Raw genomic sequence first — 12,738 nt, forward strand, 5'->3', positions numbered from 1 at the left:
CAAGAAGGCGGTGCAGGCAAATCTCTCTCATGCATATTCATTGCGGATATCCAGAAAACCTGGCCTGCCAGTCGATCTCGAGGACCGGACTTGGGCAGCCCTGCATTTTATGGTATAAATTGCGCTTCCTTCTCAAGGAGTTGCTGTGTACACTGGAAATTTAGCTACAAGCTAACTAGAAAAGGCTTACAAGGGTTGGCTGGGTTTTTGTGATTGATAAGTCACGATCACAGTTGCCACCTCACCCAGATTAACTTGGAGATGTTGATTCAATTCTCTTCTTTCCCTCTTGTGTGCACAGAAATATAGTTTGTGTTTCCTTAAAAAAAAGGCAGAACTACATCTCCCAGCACGCAATGGAGAAACTGTGAGTGGGTCAGTCTCTATGATGATGGTAATGGTAGTGAAGCTTGTTTTCCACCAACTCCCTACCACAAGGTTCAAAGCGGATAAAAAAAAAATTCAAAAAAACACATGTAAAAATGTACCTAGAATTTTAAGCAAAAAGTTTTTAAACGAGTTTTTTTAAAAATTTCACCTTAACAAAAGTCGGAAAATAAATTAAACGAGACTCTCCAGCTCGAGAGGAAGCCTATTTTCGATTCATGCATCGTGGGCAATGATTCATGATTTCCCAATCATCTGAGAGAGGATTAGTGGAACTAATTTATGAACATAAGAACTAAAGAAGTTGAAATAAAGTGACACAATGACATATTTCCCCTTTCCTGCATTCACAGGCTCTGTGGCGGGCTCGGTTGAAACATCCATCCAAGTGCAACTTAGTAAACAACATGTGTGGGTTGATAAAGGTGTGAGGTGAGTCGAGGCTTTGGGTGTACGTGAAGTCGGTGAGTTTCCGTGGTAGGAAGTTCTTTCCTTTTCTACTCTGCGTCTTTCAGTCTTGCACTTGCAGCATACGGGGCTCTGAGGCTTTTCCTCCTTTACCATTGAGGTGTATGAAATGGTGAATGACACTGCTAGTACATACTGGGACCTAGTGTACGATTTTTGAATTGTTTATCATGCAAAAGAGGTATTTTTTTGGTTTGAATTTGATGGCTCTCTCTTTTGCCCGCATATAAATTTGGGTGAACCCCACTATTTACCCTCCTCCATTGAGAATATTGACCATTTATACCTGCTCTCTGTTTTCTGTCTTTCAACCAGTTCTTAATTCATAGAGTGCAAATTATAGAATAAAACTAGTTAAATGTGTAACTTAATTTAACAATTGACCTTTATTGGCTTGAACTGCAACTGTTTGTAGTCGCTTCTAGAAATTGTGCATGCTGATTCCTTCATGCACAGCTTTGGGGGGGGGGGGGGGGGAAAGCATGGTCAGGTCAGGGATATAATAGTTAATTGTGTAAGGTATAGAATAGTGAGTTAAGCATGCAACTGTCAACAGTTAGGTGTGAGCGCTTACACCAGCCTTTGACATGGCATAAAATCTGGCTGCAGAACCACAGGCTTAAGTTGGTATATCATAGCGGCAATTCTGCGCCGAACCGCAATTATGGAATTCAAGTTTTGCGCGCACTATCTTAGCGCAAGTTCAGCACACTTTCTTAAATCTACCCCATTAATGCCTCCTACAGATGCCATGTGCTAATGGTTACATCAATTCGTGACCTGCAATAAAACATAAAGGGAGCACCCCCAAAAGATGTTGCGTTGAATCTGGGCTTTGCACATTGTAAAATCCTGTTTTGCAACAGGTCAAAAGCCCAGATTTTCGTGCACTTTAGTGAATAGGCCCCACAGTCACTAACTATGTTACTCTATCCAATGGCATATTAAGGGGGGGGGGGACTGTCCCGGGTGCCATCTTGGTGGGGGCGCCGGCACCTCTCCTCCTCTCCACCCCCACCCAACCCGCTCCTTCCAACCCATCCCCCGCTACACACGCACATTCAATTCCCCACCACTGTACCTCGAGCTCTTCGCCGGCGAGCAGCGGCTCCAACCTGACGTTACTTCCGGGTCCCGTGACTAGGAAATGATGTCAGAGGGAGCGTCAATGCCGGTGCGAGCGGCAAGTTAGAGATGGTGCGCGTGCCGGGGAGATAACAGGTACGGGGGAAAGGAAGGGGAGTGCGCGTGGCGAGCAGGAGAGCCACTGCCCCGAGCACCTCTCACGCTCACTACGCCACTGAGTCTATCTACATACACCTTCTTTGCTTACACTCTACGTGTCTATTGAAATGTTTTATCGTATATTGGGTCAACACTACCAAGCCATACTTTATATTGTAATCTGAATATATATATATATATATATTTTTATTCATGCTGCTGCACCGCTTTGAGTGAACTCCTATAAAAAGGTGGTAAAATAAATCTTAAGAATAAATAAATAACACGCCGGGTACAGGATGCTGTTGAGAAAACCAGGTCGTGGCTACATAAGCTCTGCGAAGCAGTGGAAGGAATGCTTGTTATTTATGTTGATGTGAAAGGGGGGAATAAAAACCTTTTCTTTTCCAGAAGAAAAGTGATTCAGTACTTCAGCGTTTTTGAGGACTTCTCAGACCGTGGGAGTACGCTCTCTTCTCGCTGCAGAGAACGCTTTCCTCTTGCCAACCAGAGTGAAAGGTGCAAGAAAAACACGAGGAGCTTTCCGGAGGCTGATGTGTCAAAGATGGTAAGAACTTCTGAAAGCCTGCCTGGGAGTTGTTGGTTTTTTGTTTTTTTTTTTAAATTTAAACACATTTGTGGTCTGCTCTTTCCTAGGTTAAAAATAAAATCCAACTCTGAATAATAATATAGCACTGAAGTGTTTTTCTATATCTCTACTGGCTGTTGGTGTAGAGCTAATGTGAAACTTCTAACTGCTGATCAGAATCACTTTTCAGACAATCCAGGAACATAAGATCTTGTAAGTCAAAATGATGAAATATTTTGGCGCCCGAAGAAATACAAAAAGTGGAGTCTCAAGAGTAACCGGGGAAGTGAAGGAAACTGAAAGACGAAACTTATTAAGGAAAGAAAATCTTTATTGATGGGTCAGATTGATTTGCATCAACAAAGGCTTTCTTGTATTAATAAGTTACGTCTTTCAGTTTCTTTCACTTCCCCTAAGCGAGAGGTGATGAGAGCGTGGATAAGGGTTTTAGTAGTGTGTTCAGAGAGGAGAGCTCGGATTTTGGTAATATTACAGAGGAGGAAGTGTCAGATTGTAGTGTTTTTTTGGATCTGAGCGGGGAAGGACAGAGAGGAGTCAAAGATTACCCCAAGGTTGAGAGTGGACAAGACGGGGGGGGGGGGGGGTGGGAGGGAGAAAGTGGGCTTAGGCAGAAAGATAAGGAGTTTGGTTTCAGTCATATTCAATTTTAGATGACAGTAAGACATCCAAGTGCCAATGTCAGACCAGCAGGCTGAGATTCGGACTTGAATTCCTGTAGAGAAACCTGATGTGGAGAGGGAGGTCTGGGAAAGGGTGCTGAAAAGTTCTCAGTCCAGCCAAGAAGAGTATGACGCGATTATGGTTCAGTCAATGCTATGAACCAATTTCAAAGCATAAAATTTTGTTTCTGCAAATTGACACTTGACAAAATAAGATAACACTCGTTTACGCTCAGAATTTAGGAAGTTGGTTGGCTGGGCTGAAAACTTTTCAGCACCCCTTCTTATTTTTATGAGCCACGTCAAGCTACTTTTCAGAAGAGGGGATTATAAATGTTGAAATAAATAACTGGGATTTAATCCTTGGTGCTTGAAACAGGTTGTCCTGGGGCCTTCTTGGAAACACAGTGCAGCCATATCACTACTGTTCAGGTCATAAACAGAGCATTACTAAGCATTCAAGCGTGTCCTCGTGTGTAGAAGGCAGGTAGAGGCTGAAGACAGTGTGGCTCCACCCAAGAACGCTTCGAAAGCCAAGAGGCCTCTGTTGATACTTGTACGTTCATCTCAAAAGCCCCCGTGTTGACTTTTGGCTCTTCAGATATTCATGAAAACAAAATGTTCACAGTTGCCCAAATTCACGGGCTTTCGATAACAGGTGCCTTCATTCCAGGCCCAAAGTCAATCAAAACCCCCAAAAGATAAGATGATGCCTTATTTTCTTCACTAACCTAAAATATTTCGGGACTAGCTTTCCAAGGCAATGCCTTCTTTTTCAGGTCAGAAAGTCATCCCCTGATTCTGATGTGAATGTTAAAGTATTGGGAGAGTTACATGTGGAGAATGGGACCATTGTACAGCTTTAAAAAGAAAACCTTATCTAGTGCTTGTTCACCCCTCAATCTTGCAACATTTCTAAAATGCTAATTCATTCATTTATAACCTAAGTGGTTTACATTCAGGTAATCAAGCATTTTCCCTGTGGGCTCACACTCTATCTAATGTACCTGGGGCAATGGGGGGATTAAGTGACTTGCCCAGGGTCACAAGGGGCAGCATGGATTTGAACCCACAACCCCAGGGTGCTGAGACTGTAGCTTTAACCACTGCACCACTCTACAAATCAAAATGTAGCAAAAGTGAGTCAAGTAAAGGACAATCAAGCCATTGTGACATCACTGATGAGGTTGGCTCTTATTGGTGGAATGAGGCATTATGATGTCACAATACCAGCCCTGGTTATCAGAGGCTGAAACTATACTGTTCTCCCAGGGAAGCTCTGAACAGTTTACATGAATTTATTCAGGTACTCAAGCATTTTTCCCTGTCTGTCCCGGTGGGCTCACAATCTATCTAATGTACCTGGGGCAATGGGGGGATTAAGTGACTTGCCCAGGGTCACAAGGAGCAGTGTGGGATTTGAACCCACAACCTCCGGATGTGGGTTGTAACTCTAACCACTGCACTGCACACTCCCCAGACTTCATGGACAATCATATCTTATATAACTACAGAATGGGAGCTGACCAACAAGTGAATTCCTTCAAGTTGTGTTAACTGGACAAACGGATAATCACGAATAACTTAGATGCTCCAAACCCTGGGTAGTTTATGAGTTCTTTTTTTCAGAGGAAGCACCTTTTCCTGTCTGCCATAATGGTTTAATGATACTTCAAATTTGGTTCTCGAGGCTCCTATGTTACTAGTTCCACAAACGAGTCCTGGATTTCTGACATCACTGATGTCTTGTGGATTTCTCTCCCCTGATTCTACCGACTGAAATCGCTGTAAAAATTGCACAAGTGAGCTCAAGCCCAGGACTGGCCCCCCCCCAAAAAAAATCACTCCTGTAACCGGCAGTTTGGAAATAGGACTTGTTCGCAGACAATCTAGGAAAAATATTCTCCCTGGACATTTAGATAAATTTGAATGAAAACCAGGTTTCTTTGAAGGTGGTGGAGCCTTAGGAAATAGAGCTGAAAAAATATTTCTAGGTGAACATGCAGGACCAATGACCCGTAACATTAGAAATCCAATGAATGTTTTGCCTACAACCAGTAAGAGATTGGCGTCTTAGAAGAATGCAACACAAAGTCTGGAAGCTTTCCATTCCTGAACTAGGAAAGCAATAGAGCGGAAGTAATACCAGGTCTTTTTTCCTTAAAACAATAGCATAGTTTGAACTGGCTGAGAATTGTAACATGCTTAATTAGTTTATTACTCAGATAAAACCTGGAAAGTTGGCAAGCTTTGCTAGATCCTTGGACTGGAGCCCAACTTCACAACAGATGTTTGCCACTGACCCACATTAGAAACGTCTTTTTATTTTCCTGTTTGGGGTGGACGCGTGTAAGCTTTTCCAGTGGATTTAGTACAGCTGAAAAAACGACAAACTGGAAATTGGAAGTGTCGACATAAAGGCATTTGAAGAAAAACCTCCCCCATCATGGACTCCTCTTCCCTGCTCTGGAAACCAGATTTAGGGGCGAGTTTCATACGTCACTGGACTGTCAACTAAGATACTAATGTAGGACCAGTGTTAGCCTTGCTGGAAACCTGGGTAGATATTTTGGGAGGGGGCCTCAAAGCCCATCAAGAAGCTATGCTGCCTTCAGCCTCAGTCAGGCTTGGAGGCACCTTGGTTGCATCCCCATAACACCAGCCTTGGCCTGCTTTGAAAGTAACAAGTCCTAGCACCAATAAACCTCCTGGTGAGTTGAAAATAAGAAGAAATTCTTTTCAGATGATGACAAAAGAACCTCAAGTGTTCACATCCAGCTGAAAATGGAATATATCCAAATAGGAGGACTTAAAGTGAACTATCACGGGTTCAAAAAGTCATATTTCTTTTTCACTCTAATAATCTTTAGATTAGCAATTTCTAATTTATTTGGCTGACTTTAATGTACCAAAAAGTAAAGCAAGCTATCAAATATTGCACCTGGAAAAATATGTATCACCGGATAGGCGGCATATAACCTTATAAAGCATGGAATACTTAGCTTTTTATCCGGGATGATAATTGCAAACGGTCATCATGCCTTGAGCTGGTCAATCCTGTCTTCCACAACAAATACACTCCAACTGTCAAACAGCCCTTGTCTGTTGTGGAAGACAGGATTGACCAGCTCAAGGCCAAGAAAGAACAAACTCCAAATCCACAGGAAAATCAGTTTTGCCTGATGACCGTTTACAACTATCATCAACACGTTTTCATCTCCCAAGGAAGCTCTTATTAAAGCGAAACGGAGCGTTTATTGCATTTACCATCATATACAGCCCTGGGTCCTGGGTTGCCCTGGGTCCCGGATAAAAAGCTAAGTATTCCATGCTTTATAAGGTTATATGCCGCCTATCCGGTGATACATATTTTTATAGGTGCAATATTTGATAGCTTGCTTTACTTTATAGAATATTAATATCAGCCAATTAAATTAGAAATTGCTAATCTAAAAATTATTAGAGCGAAAAAGAAATACGACTTTTTGAACCAGTGAGCTGCTTTGAAAGTAGCCATGTTGTGGACACCTCTTTCCAGGGAAAGGTTACAGAGAAGGTACAGCACGGCCATAATTTTGGGATATGGATCTTTAAAATATTTAACCACCCCCCTGTTATTAAACCATGATAGCAGTTATTAGCGCAGGGAGCTGCGCTGTATGCTCCGTGCTGCTCCCGACGCTCATAGGAACTCTATGAGCGTCAGGAGCAGCATGGCTCCCTGCGCTAAAAAACGCTATCGCAGTTTAGTAAAAAGGGGGGTTTGTATCGATTAACATGGTTTATAAAGTTTGAATGCACGTTAAACATGATATTTTTTTTAAAATTAAAAACAGTTATTTGAAACAGACTGATGAAAATACCCCCAAATCAGAAAAAAAGGACAAATATACCCAAAATGTTTGTGCACCTCCCTGTTGTAAATACGCCATGAACAGCTTCTCCGATACAGTGGTGCCCAAAGACAACCAGACTGTACCAGCACTCGTGCCCTTAATAACAGACCACTGATGGGCACAGCTGGTACCGGCCATCCGCTGCAGGTGAGTAGCCAAGGGAACCTCTAATGCTCATAGGGATTCTATGAGCGTCAGAGCTGTTTCCGTGGCAGCCGGTGCTATAAACGCTAGCTCGGCTTGTAAAGGAGGGGGCTAGAGCAGAAAAAATGAGCTTCACAGAAATATAGTTTAAGATACAATGATGTCTGAGGAATTTTTTTTTTATCCATAAATAGCACATGGGGCACAGTTTGGGTAGGCAAAGCCTTAAGCACCCACCTGATAATATTTTTGCAGTGAGATATGGAGAGGATAAAAATAAAGCCAGATGGTTTTCTTCTCCATTGTGTTTCTCTGATAATTCTTCTCTCCCCCAAATCTGTCTCTGAAGACAATGATAGGAAAGAAGTGGAGAAAATTAATGATTACTGATTTGTTGCCTTGAGCATGAACAGAAACATAGAAACCTGATGGCAGATAAAGGCCAAATGGCCCATCCGCAGCATCCACTATCTCCTCCTCTCCCTATTGGCTAAGGCTCTTAACATTTGCATCTTCTCTTCCTATAGGCTAAGGCTCTTTTCACCTGCATTGTGAGGTCATAGAAACATGATGGCAGATAAAGGCCAAATGGCCCATCCGCAGCATCCACTATCTCCTCTTCTCCCTATTGGCTAAGGCTCTTAACATTTGCATCTCCTCTTCCTATAGGCTAAGGCTCTTTACACCTGCATTGTGAGGTCATCAAGCTTTATGGTTATAGAAACATGAGGGCAGATAAAGGCCAAACGGCCCATCCATTCTGCCCATCTGCAACATCCACTATTTCCTCCTCTTCCTATTGGCTAAGGCTCTTAATATTTGCATCTTCTCTTCCTATAGGCTAAGGCTCTTTGCACCTGCATTGTGATGTCATAGTGCTTTATGGTTATAGAAACATGATGGCAGATAAATGCCAAATAGCCCATCCAGTCTGCCCATCCGCAGCATCTACTATCTCCTCCTCTCCCTATTGGCTAAGGCTCTTAACATTTACGTCTCCTGTTCCTATAGGCTAAGGCTCTTTACACCTGCATTGTGAGGTCATAGAGCTTTAAGGTTATAGAAACCTGATGGCAGATATAGGCCAAATGGCCCATCCAGAGCATCCACTATCTCCTCCTCTCCCTATTGGCTAAGGCTCTTAACATTTGCATCTCCTCTTCCTATAGGCTAAGGCTCTTTACACCTGCATTGTGAGGTCATAGAGCTTTATGGTTATAGAAACATGAAGGCAGATAAAGGCCAAACGGCCCATCCAGTCTGCCCATCCGCAGTAACCATTATCTCTTCCTCTCTCTGCGAGATCCCACGTGTCTATCCCAGGCCCTCTTGAATTCAGACACAGTCTCTGTCTCCACCACCTCTACTGGGAGACTGTTTCACACATCTACCACCCTTTCTATAAAAAAAAAGTATTTCCTTAGATTACTCCCCTTAACTTCATTCCAGACTGTTGGGCAGACTGAATGGACCACACAGGTCTTTTTATCTGCCGTCATTTGCTATATTACTATGTAATGATCAAAAGATAGTACTGTAATCTCTTAAGTTAGCATTTGTATATCATTTTTTACTCTTTATCTGGCCTTTAGAAAAATGTTTTGACTAATCTGCTGTGTTCATACTAAGATTGATTAGTATTTCTTGGTTTGTGAACCGCACAGAACTGTGAGGTAGCTGCGGTATATAAGAATTCATGTTATGTTAACCTAGAAGCTTCTCTAGTTAAAGGAAATACCACCAGTTGGGATACATTTTCCGGGGTTAAACCATTTAGCAATTTTAAACCTAAAACAAGCTCTTTTAAAAGCCACTCGTGCTTTGACCAGAAGCCAATGGAGAGCAACTGACAAAGGAAAAACTCGATCAAATCTCTTTTTTCTTAAAAAATTCATCTGGCTGCCGTGTTCTGAAAGACTTGTAATTTTTTTCATAAGAGCTTCTGACATCGCAGAATATAATGAGTTAGAGTAATCTAATCGGGATAAAACTAAAGCCTGAACTAATACAGCAAATTGGTTTTCATAAAACTAAGGGCAAACAAACCTCAATTATTTTAATTAAAAAAATTTCTAAATTACATTTTTAATTTGGGCTTCAAAAGTTAAAGCTAAATCTAATATAAAGCCCACGACTTTAGAAGAGTTGTCAGTAGATACGTTTTCATTATTATTCAAAGAAATTGTTGAAAGAGCAGTTGATTTACCCTTTCCAAGTCTTAATATTTTAGTGTTTGCGGGATTCAACTTTAAAATTTATGGTGAGACCAAGGGCTCCTTTTAGAAAGGTGCGCTAGCATTTTTAGCGCACGCACCGGATTTACCCAAAAAAACTACCGCTTGCTCAAGAGGAGGCAGTAGCGGCTAGCGTGCACAAAGCGCGCTAAAACCGCAAGCATGCCTTTATAAAAGGAGCCCCAAATCTTGATCTTATTAACACATCAGAATTTTAGACTGCTGCAAGGTCACATCATTGGGTAAACTCATTAAGATAAAAATATCCTCTGCATAGGACAGGGGTCTCAAAGTCCCTCTTCGAGGGCCGCAATCCGGTCGGGTTTTCAGGATTTCCCCAATGAATATGCGGGAGATCTATTTGCATGCACTGCTTTCAATGCCTATTCATTGGGGAAATCCTGAAAACCCGACTGGATTGCGGCCCTCCAGGAGGGACTTTGAGACCCCTGGCATAGGAGTACAGGAAGCGCTCTCTTATCTAGGATCAGAAACTTCAAAGAACACAACGGAGGACAAGGAGAGCTCCGAGGTACTCCGCCTAGAGTGAGACATCAACCCTTCTCTTCTGACCAAAAATGGAATCGTCAGCGTCCCTTTCATTTTTGGGGCAATATAATAATGAGCTTTAATAGAAGAAAATAACATATTATCACTTTTAACAGAGTAGAGACACAATAGATATCTGTAAAACTTAGGGGGCCTTTTACTAAGCTGCCATAGCGTTTTAAGCATTCGCAGAATTTTAGCGCGCGCTAAACCCACGCTACGGGGCTAGAACTAATGCCAGCTCAATGCTGGCATTAGCATCTAGCGCGTGAGGCAGTTCTGCGCCTGCTAAAACCACAATCGCATTTTAGTGAAAGGAGCCCTTAGTCTCGAGATCTTCAGGGTCTTGGAATTTTGGAAACTTCAGAATTTTTTTCCCATTCTTAAGGGAGAGCTCAGCTTTTGGACGATACCAGTAGAGAGACCTACTTTGCAGAGTCCAAAATAGTGTCTTAGGATGATGCACATGATCTAATTTGTCCTTAATTGTAACTATTAATTTTGGCCACTTTTGAGTTCTAACAGTCTGTTAACACTTTTCTAGCTTTATTATCATACAAAAGAGCTCATTGAGTTTGTTGACTATTGAAAAAGAATCACCTTTATGTTTAATATTGCTAACATTCTGTTACCTTTCAGACACCTTTGTCGACATTTCCTTAATATCAAGCTTCTTGTCAAAAGAAATGAGGCCTTTCATGGTTTTCCAAGAAAGAAGAGATCTCTGTCTATGAATGTGTTCTGATAGCAAATCCCCCCACCTTGTAAGAAAATTTTAACAATCTGCATCTTGACATAGGACAGGCTCAAATACCATTCCCAAGGGGCTCTTTTGCTGATAGCTACATGATTCGGGGTAAAAAAAAAAGTTCTGGAGAAAGGGTGGCGGCAGCATGGAATGGCTTCCCAAGGAGGTGGTGGAGGTAGAACTGTACAGGAATTAATTTATTAAAATTTATAGCCTGCTCTATAAACAAAATCCTAGAATTTAGGAAAGTCTGAGATAAGCAGAAGATCCTTGAAGGCAGGGAAATGAGGGGGGAACCAGAGATCATCATTAGAAAGAAACAATACAGAGTCGATGGCCGGGGCGCTAATTAACTAGTTGCAAAGCAGAATGTCTACCAGGTCTCGACAGGTGTAAGTGCTCAAGACCAAAGCGAAGCGTAAGATCCAGGCTAAGCTAGTATCGTGCAAAGCACGCTCTGTACAAACCGAGCATGGATCTTCCTGATAGCCAACACTGGATGCCATTTACTGAATTCCGTGGCCCTCTCCCTCCCCCCAATGATAATTGTGGGGGCATAGCTTGGTGGTGGAATGGGACTTGTATACCACCTTCAAAGTGGTTTACATATATACAGGGACTTATTTTGTACCTGGGCCATTGGGGGAATGAGCGACTTGCCCAGGCTCACAAGGAGCAGTGCTGGGATTTAATCCCACAACCTCAGGGCGATGAGGCAGCAGTTCTAGCGGTTCATAGACAACCCCGCAAAAGACAAAGGCGCGTGCCGAAGAAAATTACAGTTTTTAGGGGATCCGACGGGGGGTTTTGTTGGGGAGCCCCCCCCAGTTTACTTAATAGAGATCGCGCCGGCGTTATGGGGGGTTGTAACCATCCACATTTTAATGTAAACTTAACTTTTTCCCTAAAAACAGGGAAAAAGTGAAGTTTTCAGTAAAATGTGGGGGGTTACAGCCCCCCAAACCCCCCACAACGCGGCGCGATCTCTATTAAGTGGGGGGTTCCCCCCAACACCCCCCCGTCAGAGCCCTAAAAACAGTAATTTTGTGCGGCGCGCGCCCCCCACGTTGCGCTCAATTGTCTGGGCATGCCTTTGTCCCGGCACGCTTTTGACCTGACACCGCTCTAGCTCAGATCAGGCAGTGCAGGGCTGAAACCTCTTTCAGTGCAAAGTCCTATATTTGGAGGAGGATCGAGAGCCAGGAAGGTCCCTCTCATATGCCCTTCAACTTACTAGATTTATTTTGAAGATGTAAAACAAACATGTGGATAATGGCGAGCCAGTTGGGATAGACTATTTGTATTTTCAGAAGACATTGGACTAGTAATTGAAGTTTATGCAAACAATTAAAGTATATCTTTAAAGTTTTCGGTGAATATTTTTATTAAGCATAATAAGTACTTGATTATTGATCTGTTATGCTGTTTGGGGGAAGAGAGACCAATGAAGAATCAAGCGCTTACGTATAGTGCGCTTTGATGGAAGCTTTACCTTCAAAGTGATTATATTCTAATGGTCCTCAAAAAGATTTAGGGCTCCTTTTACGAAGGTGCGCTAGCGTTTTTAGTGCCCGCACTGGATTAGTGCGCGCTAGCCGAAAAACTACCGCCTGCTCAAGAGGAGGCCGTAGCGGCTAGCGCGCACTATTCCGCGCGATAGGGCCCTAACACACCTTGGTAAAAGGAGCCCTTAATGGGTACGAGAGCGGGATTATATTTTGAACATTTCCTTGCTCAGACTTGGCAAGCCAGCTTTACCTGCAACTCCGTTCGCCAGATCAGCCTCTCTTATCGATGTCCAACTCCCGACTCCGACCCT

This window comes from Geotrypetes seraphini, chromosome 9, assembly GCF_902459505.1.
Source record: "Geotrypetes seraphini chromosome 9, aGeoSer1.1, whole genome shotgun sequence".
Lineage (NCBI taxonomy): Eukaryota > Metazoa > Chordata > Amphibia > Gymnophiona > Dermophiidae > Geotrypetes > Geotrypetes seraphini.